Genomic DNA, 18,084 nt, shown 5'->3' on the forward strand with positions numbered 1-18,084 from the left:
CATAATATTCATTATCAGAATGTTCATTACATAGCCCGGGAGTTAGAAATTGAAAATAATCATACATACCTTTAAAAAAATGAGTTTTTTACGCCAGCGCAGAGTGAAATTCCATATGCAAATAACCTCATTATGCGGTACAACACAACTTAAATTTAATTTTAATGCTAGGAGGTCACAGTAGGAGTATTAAGCTTTATAAATATTAAAAAACAAATTTAAAAGCACTTATTTTTTAAAATATTTTTTTCATAATTAATAATTTATTTATTTTTAAATAAAACCAATCATTTTGATAATTCCACATAGGAAAAGCAAGCTGAATCCCTTGCCTATCATATTTAGACACATTCATTCACAAGCGTAAGCACAGAAGCCTAACTTGAAACATGGAGAAAAAAAAATTGCGCCACTTTTTTTTTTTTAAAGGACAGTCATTATTTTGCATCAGAACCACAAATATGCTTATAAAAAAGGCTTTTAGGAATGGAAATCCCTACTTTATACGTTTTCCTGGTATCCAAAATAATGAACCTCATTTTTGTAACTTTTTAGAACAGCATTCTGAAATGCAGGATTTTACCAGTGTTTAACTGACAAAGTCCTGGCTGAGCAAACATTCCTGTTTCTCCGTGGCCTACAATCAAAACAACAGCTGCTGCTAAGCTTTTTTTAGTATTGAAATGGAAGCACGGTGACTGTCTATTTAAAACTGAGGCCTTTCAATGCATGTTTTATAATATGCGTTTTAGTTCAACAAAAATGTACTCAGGTGATGCATTTGCTTGTTATATCTAATACAATGTATCTAAGAAAAATGCTGTAAGTTTATTTATTGCAAAACACACAATTTCGTTTTTTGAGGCCTATTTTATTCCTATTGAATGTGAATTCTAATTTTATCTTTTAAGCATTAGCAGTTTGTACATGTGCATAATTGCTTACTCTATACATTAAATAGTTATATATAATTATTTAGCATATCATATGTTTCATTTCTGGATTTTTTAAAATAGTTATTTATATTAATTAAATTGCAAAAAACACAGTTGATGGACAGAATGCAGAACAATGTCTTACATTCACCCCAGTACAAAGATCTGGGCCTAAATCCATTGTTTTTTTGCACTCCACACCACCCTAGGTCAGACAATGGCTATATGCAAATCAGCCTTGACCCTGTGCCTCATGGAAACAGTCCAGCCTGAACTACCAAGCCATGTCTTTCCCAGACCGGAATCAAGCATCCAAGAACGGTTTCTGGCTATCAGCCTTCTTCAGCCTGGATAGCTTGACTCCAGTGATGTGGAGAGCCTGGGACTCACGTCTGAGTATACCCAGCCCACTCAGGGTGAAAATTTCAAAAAACACAGTTGATGGACAGAATGCAGAACAATGTCTTATATTCACCCCAGTACAAAGATCTGGGACTAAATCCATCGTTTTTTTTGCTTGTTTCCGGTCCAGGGAAGACATGGCGTGGCAGTTCGGGCTGGACTGTTCCCATGAGGCACAGGGTCAGACTGATTTGCATATAGCCATGTCTGAACTGGGGTGGCAGAGTGGGCTAAAGAACGGTGATGGATTAAACCCAGATCTTTTGAATGGGTGTGAGTGTTTGATTGATTCAGATGCTCTGTCCATCACCACCACCTTTTGTACTGCTTTTGGCCGCCATTTGTGTGGCAGGATATGCTCAGACGTGAGTCCCTTGCTCACTTTGCCACTGGATTCAAGCAAGCCGGGCTGAAGACGGCTGGAATGACAGAAACCGGTCCTCGGAAGCTTGTTTCCAGTCCAGGGAAGACATGGCTTGGCAGTTCGGGCTGGACTGTTCCCATGAGGCACAAGGTCAGACTGATTTTCATATAGCCATGTCTGAACTGGGGTGGCATAGTGGGCTAAAGAACGGTGATGGATTAAACCCAGATCTTTTGACTGGGTGTGAGTGTTTGATTGATTCAGATGCTCCGTCCATCACCACCCCCTTTTGTACCGTATATTAATTAAATGACATTTTGCATACCAAACTGATGACAACAAAAAAACACAAACACACATTGAGCTCATTTCAGACATATATAGAAAGGGTCATACTCTCAGGACACATAATACAGTGTGCTTAAGGCTAGCAATCCTTATACAAAGAGCGCAATCGCTATTTACTTACAGAAGTTGCAATGTAAAACCACGAACCACATAGACTTTTAAACACACATTTAACCCACAGATCAACACTTAAGACAGAAACAAAGGACAGCCCACAGACTGTACTTAAACCAAACCATTTGTAAATACTAGTTATAGGTCACATTTACAAGAAGCACTTCTCAATAATATTCCAAAAGACTGCAAAAAAACCAGCCCAACAAACTGTTTTATTTCCAAGAAGCCAAAATACACTCAATTCACTAACTTTGGCTGGCAGAACACCAACAAATCGTTCTGCATATCCCCATTCATAAACGTGCTTAGAAAAAGGATCCTTGTCTGTATTTCTTTCATATTTTAAATCCCTGGGGATAAGTCACCAAGGAAGAAATATGTTTTTATACCTAAACCTATCTAGCTATTCCCTCAAGGGAGCCGGCTAATTTAATTCACATCTCACAATGGTACCTCCAAAAAGCAACACATTCTTCGATGTGTACTTGAAACAGGCCTGCCAAAAATATTGCAGAATATGCAAATAGTATAATCAAAGTAGTGCTTAAGGTACTCTTCGTACGTTGCGCTGTTCAAACAAATTCAAAACAGAGAAAAATCTCCTCATTACCCAATGTTGGCCAACACAAATCTAAGCCACAGTAAGTGTTACTAAACTACCTTACCAATCAAAGGCATCAAAACGACTCTTACCAAACAAATGGTTGTCCAAATTCTAACTGCCAAGTTCTGAATGACCGAACGGTCTTTTTAGAATACTCACGCCAAAAAGGTTCTCAGTCAGTGGTGACATCATGTGGAGGATCAAAATCAGGAAGATCAGAAATATACTGGGCTGCAGAGACAGAGAATCCCCAGAATCTCAGTGCACAGAGTACCTCCTTAGTAGAATCCTGTCCCGTCCTCCTCAGTAGATTTCTGTCTCCTGACAAGATCACTCCCTCAGATAGCCACTTCTCTGATGAGGTCCACGTTGGAGCGCCATCTGAAGAACTCTATCAACCTTCTTAGGGGTCCCACTGATACCTGGTCCTTTTTAAACCAACAAAGAAAAAATTGGCACAGAAGCTGAAATATAAAAGATCTTTATTAACCTCAAATGAGTGAGACTATGTCACACAGAAGCCTTAGCAACTGAATGAGGCAGTCTGAGGAGTGCAGAAAACAGAGGCCTTACATATGCTTAGGGTTACATAGTAAGCATATGACCAAGGGGCAGTCCCGGCTCATGTAAGCATGCAAAATGACTAAGATGGGCATACAAGATCTGCTTGCTCAACAAAGTGGGAGGAGAGTTACTTCTTCATACAGCAGCAAAAATAGCCTGACAGTTATACTAGAGAAGCAGGTGCTACTAGCTAGGCCCTCCTGGGCATGTGCGAAGGTGGAAGATGCTAAATATAGTTTGTTTCTAGGCAGATTACAAGAGCAGTCAACACTGAGGGAGGACAGAGCACATGGCGAGCACGTGACAGCACATGGCAAACAAAATGGCTGCCAGTAATACAAAATGGCTTTCACAAAACGGATAAGATAACTTCTAAATACAGGATGGCTTCTGCTAACTCATTGCTGCCAATTTATAACAACCGACATCCAACGGCGGACAGCTCATGGACGGCTCCTGGTCTTTCTAAGCGTCACCTGGTCCTCTCTGCTGCAGCGACAAGGCCACCATCAACTCGTCTGAACCGTCCGACATCGTTGGACATTGCTTTTCCATGCCTCATGGTCACTCCTGAGTGGCATAGACTCTATCCACTCTGCTTGCAGGTTCCTCACCTCCAGAATCCACCCTTGGGTTCCTCAGGACTGCTTCACCTTCTTCTCCAGAGGCACGTTTCTCCAAGTCTTCCATTGTCGCCTACGGAGGTTTCTGACATCTCTTCACCCCTAAGCACCTGGCTTCTCTAGTGTAGGTAACTTGGTGTCTCGGGCATCCATGGGTGGGGAAGCTCTCCAACTTTCTATCCTTCAAGGGAGTTCTTCAGTGTCCACTGAGAAGGGTCCTTCTTCTGCAAAACTGCCACTGCGACTTCTCCATTGACTTCCATTGGGCACGCAGCTGGGTTCCCACTCTGCACACATGTTTGTGGGTCCTTACCTTGGATGGTTCCTGGTGTCCCCGGTTCATCTGGGTATTCTGGTCAAAGTCTCGCCCTCTTTTGCAGTTCGCATTCCACTTTCTTAATATATAGTTTGGTCTCCCCCAGGAGACCACTGTATTTTGTGCTATTTGCCTTATTGCAATTGAAGTATTGTTGTGTAAATGGACATATTTTATATATACACTTAGTGGTTCTTTTTTGTTTAACTTACATTACATGATTAAACTGGTAAAACAAGTTCCTTAACACTCCTTCGAGAAAAGCCAGAAGGTTGTTCTCCACAGCTACCACTTTGAGAGCTTTCTATGGTTATTAAAGACCACTAAAATCACCATACCAATTGCCTGGATTAGTGCAAGGTGCATTACTTAAATAAATAAGTGTGCACCATATACTTAGCCAGCCTCCTACAACTCTGAAATTCAATCCACTGCAATGCATTACCATTACACTCTAGAGATCTAAGATTCCTGGGATATACATGGCTTTTTATTGCTCCAGCATTCGTGTATTAGTAGTCATGGTGCTCACGATCTCTGCTTCTTGCTATCATCAACCACCACTAAAATATTCAAATTCTAGCAAATTACAGATGCCCTTCGGTCTTCTGGCTTTGATTCATTTACATACTATGATTCATTTACATATTGCATGCTGGCTCGTCACCTGGTCCAGCGGGATGTATGACGTTATAACGCATACCATTACAACTACCTACCATTACAACGCGACCATTACAACGCATACCATTACAACACATAGCGCTTAGAGGTGCTGGATAGTGGTAAGTATAATTTACTATTCCAACTCCAGTCCCCGTGGACACTAGGGAAGGTGTTGGATAGTAAATTAAACGTATTCCCTATCCTAGAGCGCCCCCCAGCGCAATGCGTTGTAATGGTATGCGTTATAAAAGTTGCGTTGTAATGGTAGGTAGTTGTAAAAGTTGCGTTGTAACAGGTGTATACCGGTCCAGCGGATAAGCATAAGATGCATCCAGCCTCTACTCCCCTCTGATCCATCCCTTTGAGCTATACTTTGCTCAGAAAGTGGGCCTTGGCCTTTGTGGGCTTAATGCTTTGTTCCATGTGCAATGAAGGCAGACATGTTGATGAGGAAGTTGATGTAGGTCCCTCAGTGTGGTACACTTTCAGGGATTTATAGATAGCTCTGACTTAGTATGTATGGTTACTGAGAGACTAAACTTATATTTGAAATTCTATGATGGTGTTCCTCCATTAACTGTTGACATCTGTTGGTATGGTGAGCCAGCATGGCAGCTTGCAGGTTCATCAGACCAGGTAACCTTGATACTTCTTTTAGGCTGATGTCCTTTGGGGGAGGTTGCATTTTGTATGACTGACTCCCAAGCCCCGCGTTCTTGTTTGCTTTGCAGCATGAAAAGCTGTCCATGGGTACTGACACCGGAATCTACATAGTTGGGTGTACTAGGGAAAAACTCCCATCTCCAGCTGCAGGCTTAAGGCAAAAATAAGTTGGCACTATGTTCGACAATGGCTGGTTCTTTTTTTCAAATTCCAAAGAAGCTAGGAATCCAGAGCTTCTCCATTTCTTCTGAGTATCTTTTGAGTTTTCATATTTTTTAAAAAAAATGATATCTTTGATATATTTTTACAGCACAATATTGCCTTTGAAGAAATTGAGTTAAATGATGTACAAAGCGCATGCTCAATATGTTCGTGTAAAATTGTTTTAAATGTTGCATTTGGTGCCTTGGCGCTAATCGGAAGGTTGCTGATGTCACATGATGCATTCAAAAGTGAACAGCAAGAAGGATGGCAAACTTTCCTTGGCCTTATATTTCCCAGGAGTGAGGAGGTCAAAGCCGATCTCTGGCTCAGTGGCAAAAAACAGTTGAAAAGAAATAGTTTTCCAGGCCTCAAATCGAAGAAAAAGAAGTTGCAGCACAAAAGAGGTAGGTAGAAATAATATTCCTCCGGGATCCATTGTTTGACCTTGGCCCAGGAGTGGCACAGCAATTTCCTGGCGCTCCTGAAGAAGTCCTCATCTTGACAAACACATTCCTTTCCACCTTTTGATTCCAGTGATACCTTTCCTGTCATCTAAGGGACTTTAGCAGCCATGCTCAAATTATTTCAGAGAATGCTGTTGACAGTTTCTTCATGCACTCATATCTCCTTTATTGTAAGCATGGGCGAATTTTGCGAATCTCGCGTTCGCGAATTTTGCGGATTTGCGAACTCGCAATCCGCAAAATCCGCGAATTCTCGCGAATTTGCGGATTTTTTTTTGTGCGTTTGCGCGGGTTTCTGCCAGTTCGCGAGGGTTTTGTACAATTTTGCAAATTGCGAACTTACCTGTCGGGTCGCAAGTTTCGCGAACTTGTTGTTTCTACGTGTCCAGCCTGTTTGGGACACTCTTCTTCACCACTGCCACTCTCTGACTACTCATGCCACCCTCTGGCCCACCCATGCCACCCTCTGTTTCATCACAGCACCCTATGGTTGTCCAGGCAGTGTACATTATTGTGGCAACGCAAGCACACCTTCCCTGCTTCAAGTGACCTGAATTAATTTGGGGCTGATTAATGTGTCACAGAATATTTTTTTAGCTGGCACCTGCTTCCTTAGTGCTTCCTGATTAGTGATCTTTTGCACTTGCTAAGTGCTTTCATTGTTGCAAAATTAGTTACAACACCTGCCCTGCCCCAACTGACAATAATGAATTAGGGGCTGATTAATGGATTTGAACTTCCAGCCTGGCTCCTGCTTGTCTCCCTTAGCTGTAATTCAGGACCTTTGTGGCATATGTGTAACTATTCTGAGGTTCAGAGCAGGGTCACATAATAGTTGCAACTGGCAACTGAACTCTGGAGGGGCCCCTCAGGAAGCACTACAGGAAATGGCTACTAATGATGAGCCTGAACTTTTGAACCTGGTAAGTAGTTTCAGTTTTGCTAAGATCGTATTTCTGCAATTTCGCGCTTATTCGCGGGGCGCGAAGTTGTACTGGGAAGCCGCGAACTCACGTGAACAGTGCGAGCAGTGCGAGCAAAATCCGCTGCTCGCGGATTTGCGGATTTTGCGGGAGATTCGCGAATCTCGCGGATTGCGAATTTACCGAAAATCTGCAAAATCCGCGAGCGAAACGGATTTTCCGCCCATGCTTACTTTATTGGTAATCTGTGCTGTTGCAACGTTCAACTCTGAATCAGTAGTGTAACCTTAGTATCAGCTTTGCCTGTCTGGAAGATTAGGTGATGCCTTCACCTGGGCTTAGACTCCTTGGGGCTCTGGCCTCTTTCTGGGGTCGAATCTTGCAGGGCTGAACCTGGCAGAGGTCTCCTGTTTCTGGTCTAAACGGCTGACAATGCTAAAGAGAGAATGGTGGAGAAGGAAGTAGATGCAGTCTTTCAGGTATGTCGGGATGACCACGACAATCCAGTAAATGTAGGAAGGTTTATTCCAGTAGAGATCTTCAGATAACGGAAAGCAGGCCCTGAACAGCGGATGCCTGGAGTCAACCTAGGCTGCATCCCACAAACGGATGCATTACAAATAGGAGCCCAAAAAAAACGTAACCTGAACGTGACCTGAACTCGAACCGAGCCTGGTATTGTGTCCGTCTTGCCAGGGTAGCAGCAAGAGCTGAGTCCCCCCCGCCGCCGCTTTCTTCCATCAGAGCGGCCGCAGAGCGGGGGGACTTCAACCACCAGGAGCCTTAGCGGGGGCGCTTCCAGTGACGCGGCAACAGGCGCCCGGAGGCGCATAAAACAGCTGCGCTCCCGGAGCGCTAAGGGAGCCCAAAAAAAACGTGACCTGAACTCGAACCGAGCCTGGTATTGTGTCCGTCTTGCCAGGGTAGCAGCAGGAGCCGAGTCCCCCCTGCCGCCGCTTTCTTCCATCAGAGCGGCCGCAGAGCGGGGCGACTTCAACCCCCAGGAGCCTTAGCGGGGGCGCTTCCAGTGACGCGGCAACAGGCGCCCGGAGGCGCATAAAACACCAACACCCCCTCCGCGTAGCAGGACGCGTGCGGGAGCAAGCGCGGGGCTAAGCCCGGTCAAAGGGCGGGCCCTCTGTGGCCCTCAGAGGCCCGAGGAGCCTGGACTGGACCACACACCCTGCTCCAATCACACCTACCTACTGACTTTTGGACGCCTGACTTGTAAGCATAGTTGCAGTATCTAGAAGTTAATTTGTAATATTAACAGGGGTGTGTATATCTATCCATTGTTTGTTTTTGTTATTGGTTGTTTTAATATCTAATGACCAGGGATCGATAACATTGTGTTGTCATTGTGTTGTCATAACCAATAGCTATATTAGCCCTCAGGGGTAGGTATTGACATGGATTGTCGAGAGACTAGAAGTATGGCTGCAGGGGGAGCAAAAAAGTTGACCGGCACCCTGGATGATTTTATCGTTCGTACCAATGCATTAATTGATGAAGGGATCGTCTTAATGGACAGAAGGGTGTCCCAAGATTTGGTCATGGCTAAAAGATCTTCATTAGGCCTTATTGCTCAGGCACGTACGCCTGACACCACGATTTGTCCTAATACCCCTGCTAGGTTAGATAACGATGCTGATCATCATGCACTAGGTTCCCAACAGGGCCTTGACGCTCCCCCCCATTCCAACTCTTTGTCAGAGGGCCGTCTGGACAGTGATCTGGTTGCCACGAAGGCGAATAACCGACGAACGACCTCTGATATTAATCAAAGAGGGTTGAAAGAGGGGGCAATTCCCAAACATAGGGCCAGTAAACCGACCACCCACAAAGCCAGGAAAGTTAAAACCATCCATAATCAGGACACAACCACCTTAGATCCCATGGCTGTGAGCAGGGATCTGGCGGTAAGTGTTGAAGACATAGGGGAGGTTTACCCGGTAACTGTTGGCCTACCATTAAGTCTCCCTGATGACACGATTGTAGATAGTAGTTTGGAGGAAATTTTGGAAGTAAGTGGGGAGGAGGATAACTTGGCTGATACTCGTCAGGAAGGAAGTGGGATAAGTCTGATGAGTAGTAATAGTTTAGAAATTCTAAAGACCCTTCTTGAACCCATAGAGGCAAGGCTACGCTGTTTAGAAATAGTGCTGAAAAATATCCATAAGGACATAAGTGCCCCTAGTTTCAATCAAAATAACATGGCCTCCCATGCGACGACTACAGCACATAAACAACCTTTGGCCGCTAAAAATGTAGGACTGAGCAAAAACATTGTGCCAAAGAATTCGACTAATACTTTAAACCCAGGAGGTGCAAAAGCTAAGACCCCTGACCCTAAACAAACACCCATTCCAGCCAAGCCTAAGACAACTCCTCAAGTTAAATTTAAAGATTCTGTACCTTTGACCCCAAATCTAGATTCAGCCCCAAGAGAAAAGGTGGAGGCTCGAAGAAATATTCACCTCCCCCCAGACGCCTGCCCTTATGTAGTGATTCTGACTGGGGTAACAGAACTATCACCACCCTATGTGGAATCCTTTCAAGCATTGAAGAATAAGGTGTGCCACTGGCTATCCAATAATCATCCCCTACCTATGAATATCCCCAGTAACATCTTAATGGTGGAGAGAACCCCTTGGGTGGGTGGAAATAGAAAAAACTTACAAGGGGACTGCATTGTGGTAACCTTTGAAAATCCACAGGTGGTAGAACATATCTGCAGAGGAACTTCTCGCTACCGAGCCAGTACTGTCACTGCCAGGCCACTTTCTTATTTCTACTTGCCCGTGGATCGAGTGGACAAAAGATGGAGCTGGCTAAGGGGTCCAAATGACCAAAAAGGTAGGCGGAGGTTTAACTCCCCATGGGATGTGCAATCCTATGGATGGGATGAGGGAGGAGAGGATGGTTGGAACTTGGTTCAGAGAAGAAGAGGCAGATCTATCCAAGGCGGGTTTGGTGCAGGGATACAGAATGGCCATTTTTACAATTATCCCCAGACTGTGAATGGTTACGAAAATCATTTTAACATCCCAAAGGCCAATCGCTATGAGTGTTTGTCAAATTTGGATTGGGTTGATTGACAAACACAGGGCCCATTGCTTAGTTTGATGTAAAACATCCCCCCAACCCTATTACAAAAGGCAAACAGTATCCAGGATGTGCAGGAGTCAAACATAGATCTGGGACGGTATATTCCAACTATCAATCGGGGTGTTGAAGGAGGGGACCTATCACCTGGAAAAAAGGACAAAGCAATAGGGAAGGGGGATCTGATTATGGCGACTTGGAACATTGCTGGCCTCAGGAGTCAAGTCAAGTCAAGTCAGACATTTATATAGCGCGCTACATACCCAGAGGGTCTCAAGGCGCTTGAGGAGGGGGAGGGAGTTACTTGTCGAATATCCAGGTTTTAAATCCAGGAGTAAAGTTGATGACCCCATATGAAGGGACTTTATAGGCACCATGGATATAATAGCTATACAGGAAACCTGGGACACACAAAATATACTTACAGTTGATGGTTTTACCACTTTTTTTTCTCCCAGCTGTCACCTCTACACGGGGGCGAGCGCGGGGGGGGGGGGTTTGGTTACCCTGGTATCTGCTAACATCCCGGGCACATATAAGGAAATAGTTACTGGTTGTCCCTACTGTCTCGGGGTCCAAATTATCCGCAAGGTCCACCATAATGTCCTGGTAGTGAATTTTTATAATTCTTTTGATAGGGCTTATCCAACTAGCAATCTGATAATGTTAAACTCTTTTCTTCTTAAATTTAAGGAGTCATCGGAGTCTGAATGTACCATTATGTTAAATGGGGGACTTCAATGTTCATGGTTGTCAGGATAAATGTCCATCAAACGTTCTATTTGGTCCTCCGGATGAAGAGGACATTCATTTTGAGCACTCAGACCAGGGCATTTTTTTGGAAACCATGCTGGCCGAAAATGGGCTAATGTTACCCACTGGGAGCGGTGAGGACATTCCTACATTTAAAGGGCACGGTAGTGGGTCTGTAATAGATTTTATCTTTTTAAGTAGTAGTTGTGGTAGCCAGATCATCAGTTATTCCGCTGTGCGGTCTCATTTCAGCGACCACAATCCAGTTTGACTAAGGGTAAAAAACTTAATTGCAATTATGGAGAGTAGGTCGAATTTGGTGGACAAATGCGACATGCGGTTGACTGACCAAGCCCACAGAATTAAATGGTGCAAGACAGTCCCAGAGGAGTTTTTCTCAAATCTTTGCAGTAGTAGCCGGGAGGAACTCAAGCTTTGTACGGATGATCAGACAGGGGACAAAGAAGTAGTGGAGGCGTACCAATAGGTTTGCCTCGACATTGTCTCCAACCTGACAAGTCATGGCAAAGGCAAAGCGCATGGGAAGGTAGGCTGGTTTGACAAGAATTGTTCAGTGGCTAATCAAAAACTCAAAGTGGCCCTTAAATCCAAACCAGTGGATAGACTGCTCGTGGCTACCCTCAGGAAAGAATACAAGATAGTCGTTGAAAGAAGGCAGTGTGAAATTAGAGAGGACGCCTGGGCAGAGTTGACGTCAATTGACGTGCTGAAAAGCAGCGCCAAGTTCTGGGCTGGGGTCAACCAATCCTATTTTGCTGACTCCAGTAATAATGATGTGGACTGTGGAATACAAGAAGATAAATGGCACCTGCATTTTAAGTCAGTTTATGAACAGGAGAATTGTGGGGCGGAGGCTTCGACCACCTTTTCCAGACTGCCTTATATCCTAACTGTAGATGAGGGTGAGGTGGCCGTAGCTATTGGCAAAATGACCAGTAATAAGGCTCCCGGGCCGGATGGAGTTCCCTCCGACCTTTTTAAAGCTAATATAGCATTTTGGTCCAAAGTTTTAGCAAATGTTTTTAACATAATCTCAAAAACAGGCATCCCGGAGACAAGGTCCCAGTCGGTGATTGTCCCTATCTATAAAAAAGGCGATAGGGGTGACCCGGGCAATTACCGCCCTATCTCACTCATTGATTCTGCGGTAAAGGTCCTAGGGAGAGTGGTCCTATGTAAACTTACTGATTGGCTAGAGGACACCAATACCCTCTCGGCCCTACAGTATGGTTTTAGAAAGGGGCGCAGTACCATAGACCAAAGCTTGAATCAGCAACTGCTCATTGGGAAATATACAATAGCGAAGCCAGGAACCCTGTATATTGCTTTCATGGATCGGTCCTCGGCATTTGACCGAGTAAACAGATCCAAGTTATGGGGCCAGCTTCTTAGAATTGGAATAGATCCCAATATTGTGCACTTTTTAGCGGACCTCCATAGGGATCTCACAGCCACGGTGCGATATGATAGAAAAGGTAACTGCACGGGTAAAATTAGTATCACTAACGGTGTAAGGCAGGGATGCATTCTAGCTCCTTTGCTTTTTACACTTTATATCAATGACTTGGGTGGTGTTTTAGGAGCAGCGTGTAAGGACATACCGAGGGCAGGGAAGTTCTTATTGCCCACATTATTATATGCGGACGACGCTGCGCTCCTAGCCCGTACTGCAGTGGGTCTCCAATGTCTGTTAAATTCATTTTATGATTTTATGACAAATCTTGATTTAAGTGTCAATTATGGTAAATCTCATGTTATGGTGGTGGGCCAGAAAGGCAGGGCCCAGAAAAATGTAATGGTACTGCAATGTAATGGGCATAAGTTGACAAGAGTCTCCAGATTTCCTTATTTGGGGGTTGTATTTGATGATCGTTCCACTTGGCACCCCCAACTGTTGGAGAAAAAAAATGCCCTGGCACGATCCATTTTCGCAGTGCAGGGTTTTTCGCGTAAATTAGGGGTGAAACCCTTGGAGGCAGTATTAAAGGTATATGCTGCTAAGTGTATTGCTATCACCATGTATGGCGCAGACTTGTGGGGTTTTAGGCCAGTCAAAATGCTTCAGGTAACTGAGGATAACTTCCTTAAAACGATTCTCTCCCTGCCAAGATCTACGGCTGGCTTTATAGGACATCAGGAATGCGGCGTGGACTATCTGGAAGATCGAATCACCATGGTCCCCCTACTAAAATGGATCTCAGTCTGGCTTAACCCGGAATTGGAAGTGAACCACGACATTTTTAAGGACTGTCTTATTCTAGATCATTGGGACCAGATCCCTTAGTTGAAATATGTACAACAACTATGTATAAAGTTAGGTCGGCCTGAATTGTTTAACAAGCCATCTAATCTAGTGAAGGGCGATCTGAAGTGGGTCAGAAATACTTTTTTGTTGAACCGAGGGATGGATAGAGAAGGATTGGAGTTGTCAAAGCCATCTGTTAGAACTCATCAATTGATTGTATCCTCTGGGCATGATCTGGAACTTTACCTAAAGGTTGTTAACAACTCAAATCACAGATACCTTTTAACTAAGTTCCGATTAGACAAAATTCATCTTCTGATTTCTGGCCGCCCTGGTTGGACCAAGCCCCTTGATCTGGATTTGTGTAAATGTGAAGGCTGTTCGATCATGGACACTGTTCACTTTCTGTTTTTCTGCGATTATTTTAAAGACATTAGGAAAAAGTTTATTGTACCCCTGTTAAAGGGGAAAGGGTTTAGGCAAGTTAAGCCAGCTTTATTGTACCTTCAATTACTGTCAAATATATGGGAAATTTGCAATGTAGCTAGATTTTTAACCATAGCGGTGAGACTCAGTAAAAAGATTAATTGGTCTTAGATGAATTATTGTAAATATTAATTCCTGCTACTTGAATCAAGTCTTAAATCTTTTTAATCTTCTTTTTAACCACGGAATGTTGTTGATATTTCCGTTTTTAAATTTGACATCATGTTTCAGCATTTTTAAAGTATGTTTTAATTGGGTACTCCCTCCCTTTTTATACTGCATTTTTATGTCATTATGCTGCCTGGTGTCTTGTGGAACTTCTTGCTTGTTTTTGTACTTTTGTGGTTTTTTAAATGAACCGAATAAAGTATTTCTTGACTTGACTTGACTTGACTTGAAATAGGAACACATTCCACAGGGGAATATATGCAATTCCTAATACAACACTTTCCTTGCAAAAGCTGAGCGTTTACTGCTATTTGAGGATACAAGACTTTTGGGCAGGCACTAACTTATGTTTGTTGCAAATATATTCTTACTCGTTGACCTACAGGATGCCCGTGGCTTCTCTCCCAAAGTGTTTTCCTTACGTGTGATCAAAAACATGGTTCAACTATGGTCTTCTATGTTGAATCATACATATCCCATAGCTAATCGAGTTGTCTATGAGAGTTCAGGATGTCCTTGTAGTGTCCTGGACACGTTCTAGTCTAGCCTTATACTGGTTTGCTAGCCACTCCCCGAGGGCTGGACGGTCATACTGGCCCCACAGCCATCCATCACAGGCGTCATGGGTCAGGTGACCCTGCCAATAAAAGGGGCCTGGCGCACCTGCCCTGGTTCAGTTGTATGTACCTTAACCAAGTGTGTGTCCTGTTTATGGCTGGAGGTGCGCCTAGGGCCCAAGATCCTACAGTACTGTCATCCATGCCAACACTCATTTTAGACAAGAGAGTTAGAATTTTAACCACAAAGTGTCATCATTTTTTCATTCTGAACATATTTAAAATCCTGTATTTCACACACTTTGCATCTTGATAAAGAATTTTACATGCATGTGCGAGGTTGCATTTTTAAATGTTACACTTTTTTGCATGACTCATAGCTGCTGCATTTACCTTTGGGCTCTCAGCAGGAAGTCTGCCCAGAGGATGTCAGGGCCTCAGATCTACAACTGTAGCCTACAGCTTAAAGCAGGTAGGCAGCCCAGATGCGTGAAGAAATCATGCAGGCGGTGGGGCACTTCAGCCCTCAAGAATTTGGGTGAGTGAGAGGTATGTCACTTCTGCCCCTGTGACAAATTGTTCCTGCTTTGAGACTGTAATTGGAACCAAGCACAATTAAGAGACTTGAAATAACTCTTTCTTTAACCTGTTGACTGCAGTTCTCCACTAGGGAGTGGTGCAGTAGCAACCTTCACTCGCCTGTAATGGGGCATTCCTGCAGCCAGTCATGATGGTTTCAGAACAGTCCTCTCATCACTACTGAGGAATACAAGTGCAAGAAAGACCTGCTTGAAACTAATCGAGGAAACTAAATGGCTGCGAAAACGTGATAAAAGCTGTAGACCATGCCCCACACCCCATGCTAATGAGGAAACACTTTGCCTCTGCTCTCATGCTTTATTACAGACATGGAAGCAAAGGGAAAGAGACGATTAGGAGGTGCACCTATAACGTGCCTAACAGAGGTGGTGCTCAGTCAGTGTGCCCCTTGAAATGAGGCTAACTGCAGGCGTGAGGTGGCACCTGGAGATGACTGGGACCCAAAAGCACCCCTGGCAAAAATGTTCAAAGAGCCTCGCTCCCCTCGTCTCCTCTTGGAATCCCTCCCTTTCCATCCATCCTCTCTCTTTGATTCTCTCCTCTTCTCTGATTGCTCTACCTTCCCCCACCCTCCTCTTTTAAAGACACCTTGTGCCTACTGCAGTTAACCTCAGGGAGCTGGGGAAAGTGACTGTGGCACCAAGACTATCCCTGGGCTTTCAGAACTGGCCTCCAAGGTCTCACTGGTGGAATAAAAGGCCTGTCCGGCATTGGTGCACTATCCTGGTCTGCACCTAGTGCACCCAGTTGAAGGTGGAGACCCCGCTGGCAGTGCACCCTATTTGCAATACAGGCCCTGGTTTTATTTTGTAGAAATCTCAAAAGCAGAGGTACTTGAAACTTTAAGCAAACTAAACCATCTAATCACTTAACAATGCAGTGCCTGGAGTAAACAGCAAGGAGCTTAGCAAATTATCTACTATTCTACTAGGTCAATAAAGTGAACTCTTCACTTATGCAAGTAGCTAAGTGTAGGAGGGATGGGCGGAAACATGGCTTCGGAGGCTTGTCTGAATTATGTATTTTTAGGCTTTTATTGATGAGATATGTACAAAACACGGGGTATGGACAGTTTTTCCAAAGGGAGTACAGCACGGCTGGGTGGTGTGGACCTCCAGGGGTGGTAGCAGGCAATAATGTTGCTTTTTCGTTTTCTCTATGTAGGGACCTGGAGGTGGTTGCCGCGGCTAGCGCCCTCAAGAAAACAAGAAAGGATGCAGTAAGTATTTAACGCCCACCGAGCGGTTTTACATATCCTTCACCACAGCACGCGTGGTATAACCTAAAAGAATGTGTGACCTTTTTCTATGTGCGCAGAAGGTACTCATACCCTAGGTTGTGGGGCATAATAGAGTGATAGGTAATTAGGCTTCTCCAGTATTGGATCTTTCATAGATTCACATGCTTGAATCATTCCCAGGCGTCGAAGTGGGAGTTCCACGGAACCATAGTTAAGCAGTATGTATAGGTATCATAGGCTTTAATGGCAATGCAAAGTTAGTTTAGGAGCTTATCTATGTACTTTTAAAAAAAGGATCAAACTTGAACTATAACCAATCAGGCGACGGCACCCTGTAGAACACTCCCAACAGTGGTTGAATCCCTCAGATGTTTTACTGCTCGTCATGAAAGTGAGTCTCCTTGAGCTCTGCTCAGTTTTTCCTCTACATTTGAAGATTTATCTACAACTACTATGTCTGAGACTTTTAAGAAGGGCCTCTTCAGGTCCTGCAAAACCTGTGGAAAGAAAAGACTACATCTGGATGATCCACACAGAGTATGTCTTTACTGCCTCTCCCCTCAACATCAGTATATGGAGTTTAAAAGATGTTGCACTTTATCCTCTAAAACCTAAAAGGACAGGGATGGTTTCTGTTGCCACAGAAGTCTAAAACTCAGAAAAACACACTTCTGAGGAGGACAGTGATACATCTGTGAGAAACCACAAAAGGTCAAGATCATCTGACCAAGGGACTTCTGAGGAGAGCAGAAAGGCCTTAAAAATGCATAGTAAAGAACCTTTGAGAAAGTAGAAAATAAAACTCATCTCCTCAGAGGCAGCCTCCTCTCAAACTTCTACTCCATCTGTGAAGACAGGGGAGCATAGGCGTCCTTCTTCCTCTGAACCGTCGAGGTCATGGAAAATCCTCTCAAAACCCCATTGATGACAACATCACCATCGATGCCAGTATCGACGACGGTCACCATCATCATCGAGAACTTCGCCGACGAAGGGTATTGTTCTACTAGGCCATCTGTCTGGGGATGATAGCCAGCAGTTCGGATCTGTTTTATGCGTAACTGGCCACACACCTGTTTCAAGAGTTTGGCAGTAAAGGGGGTTCCCTGGTCTGTTTGTATTTCTTTTGGAAAACCCAACAGGAGAAGAGCTCTATCATTGCTTTGGCAATCTCAGTAGTTAGGAAAAAGAGAGCGCCTTGGGGTACCGGGTAGCGAACATGTTGATATGGAGCACTTGCAGGTCCTTGGACAAACTCGGACTGCAGAGTGTTTGGTTTTTGGTGGACATGTTAGCCTGCAACTGTCATCTAACTATGATTTGCTGTCGCCCCCTAGAATGGCGATGGAGGCTAGTGCTGCGTTTGTGATAGTCGTTCACACAGCTGCTAACATTTTACAGTTCCAGCCTCCTTCTATCTCTCTGCCCTCCGAACCCTTGTTGGATCTGCTTCACCACCAGGGCAACAAGGATGTCAAGCCCTGGCTACCTTTTGGTGAGTCATTGTACAGCATTCTTTTAGGGACCTGGGCGAGGCCCTCACCGGGGGACCCGGTGCAACGTTCTATATCACATCTACATCGCCCGGCTCCAGATGACCCAGTCTGTTTGTTCCTACACCCTAGGGCTCAAGAGCTAGTCGTCCTGATGGCCTCAGCTTCCCGGCCTTTGTCCTCTCCTCGGATACTTCCACCCATTAGGGAGTCTCGATGGTTG

The sequence above is a fragment of the Lissotriton vulgaris genome, chromosome 5 (genome assembly GCF_964263255.1).
Source record: "Lissotriton vulgaris chromosome 5, aLisVul1.2, whole genome shotgun sequence".
NCBI classification, from domain to species: Eukaryota; Metazoa; Chordata; class Amphibia; order Caudata; family Salamandridae; genus Lissotriton; species Lissotriton vulgaris.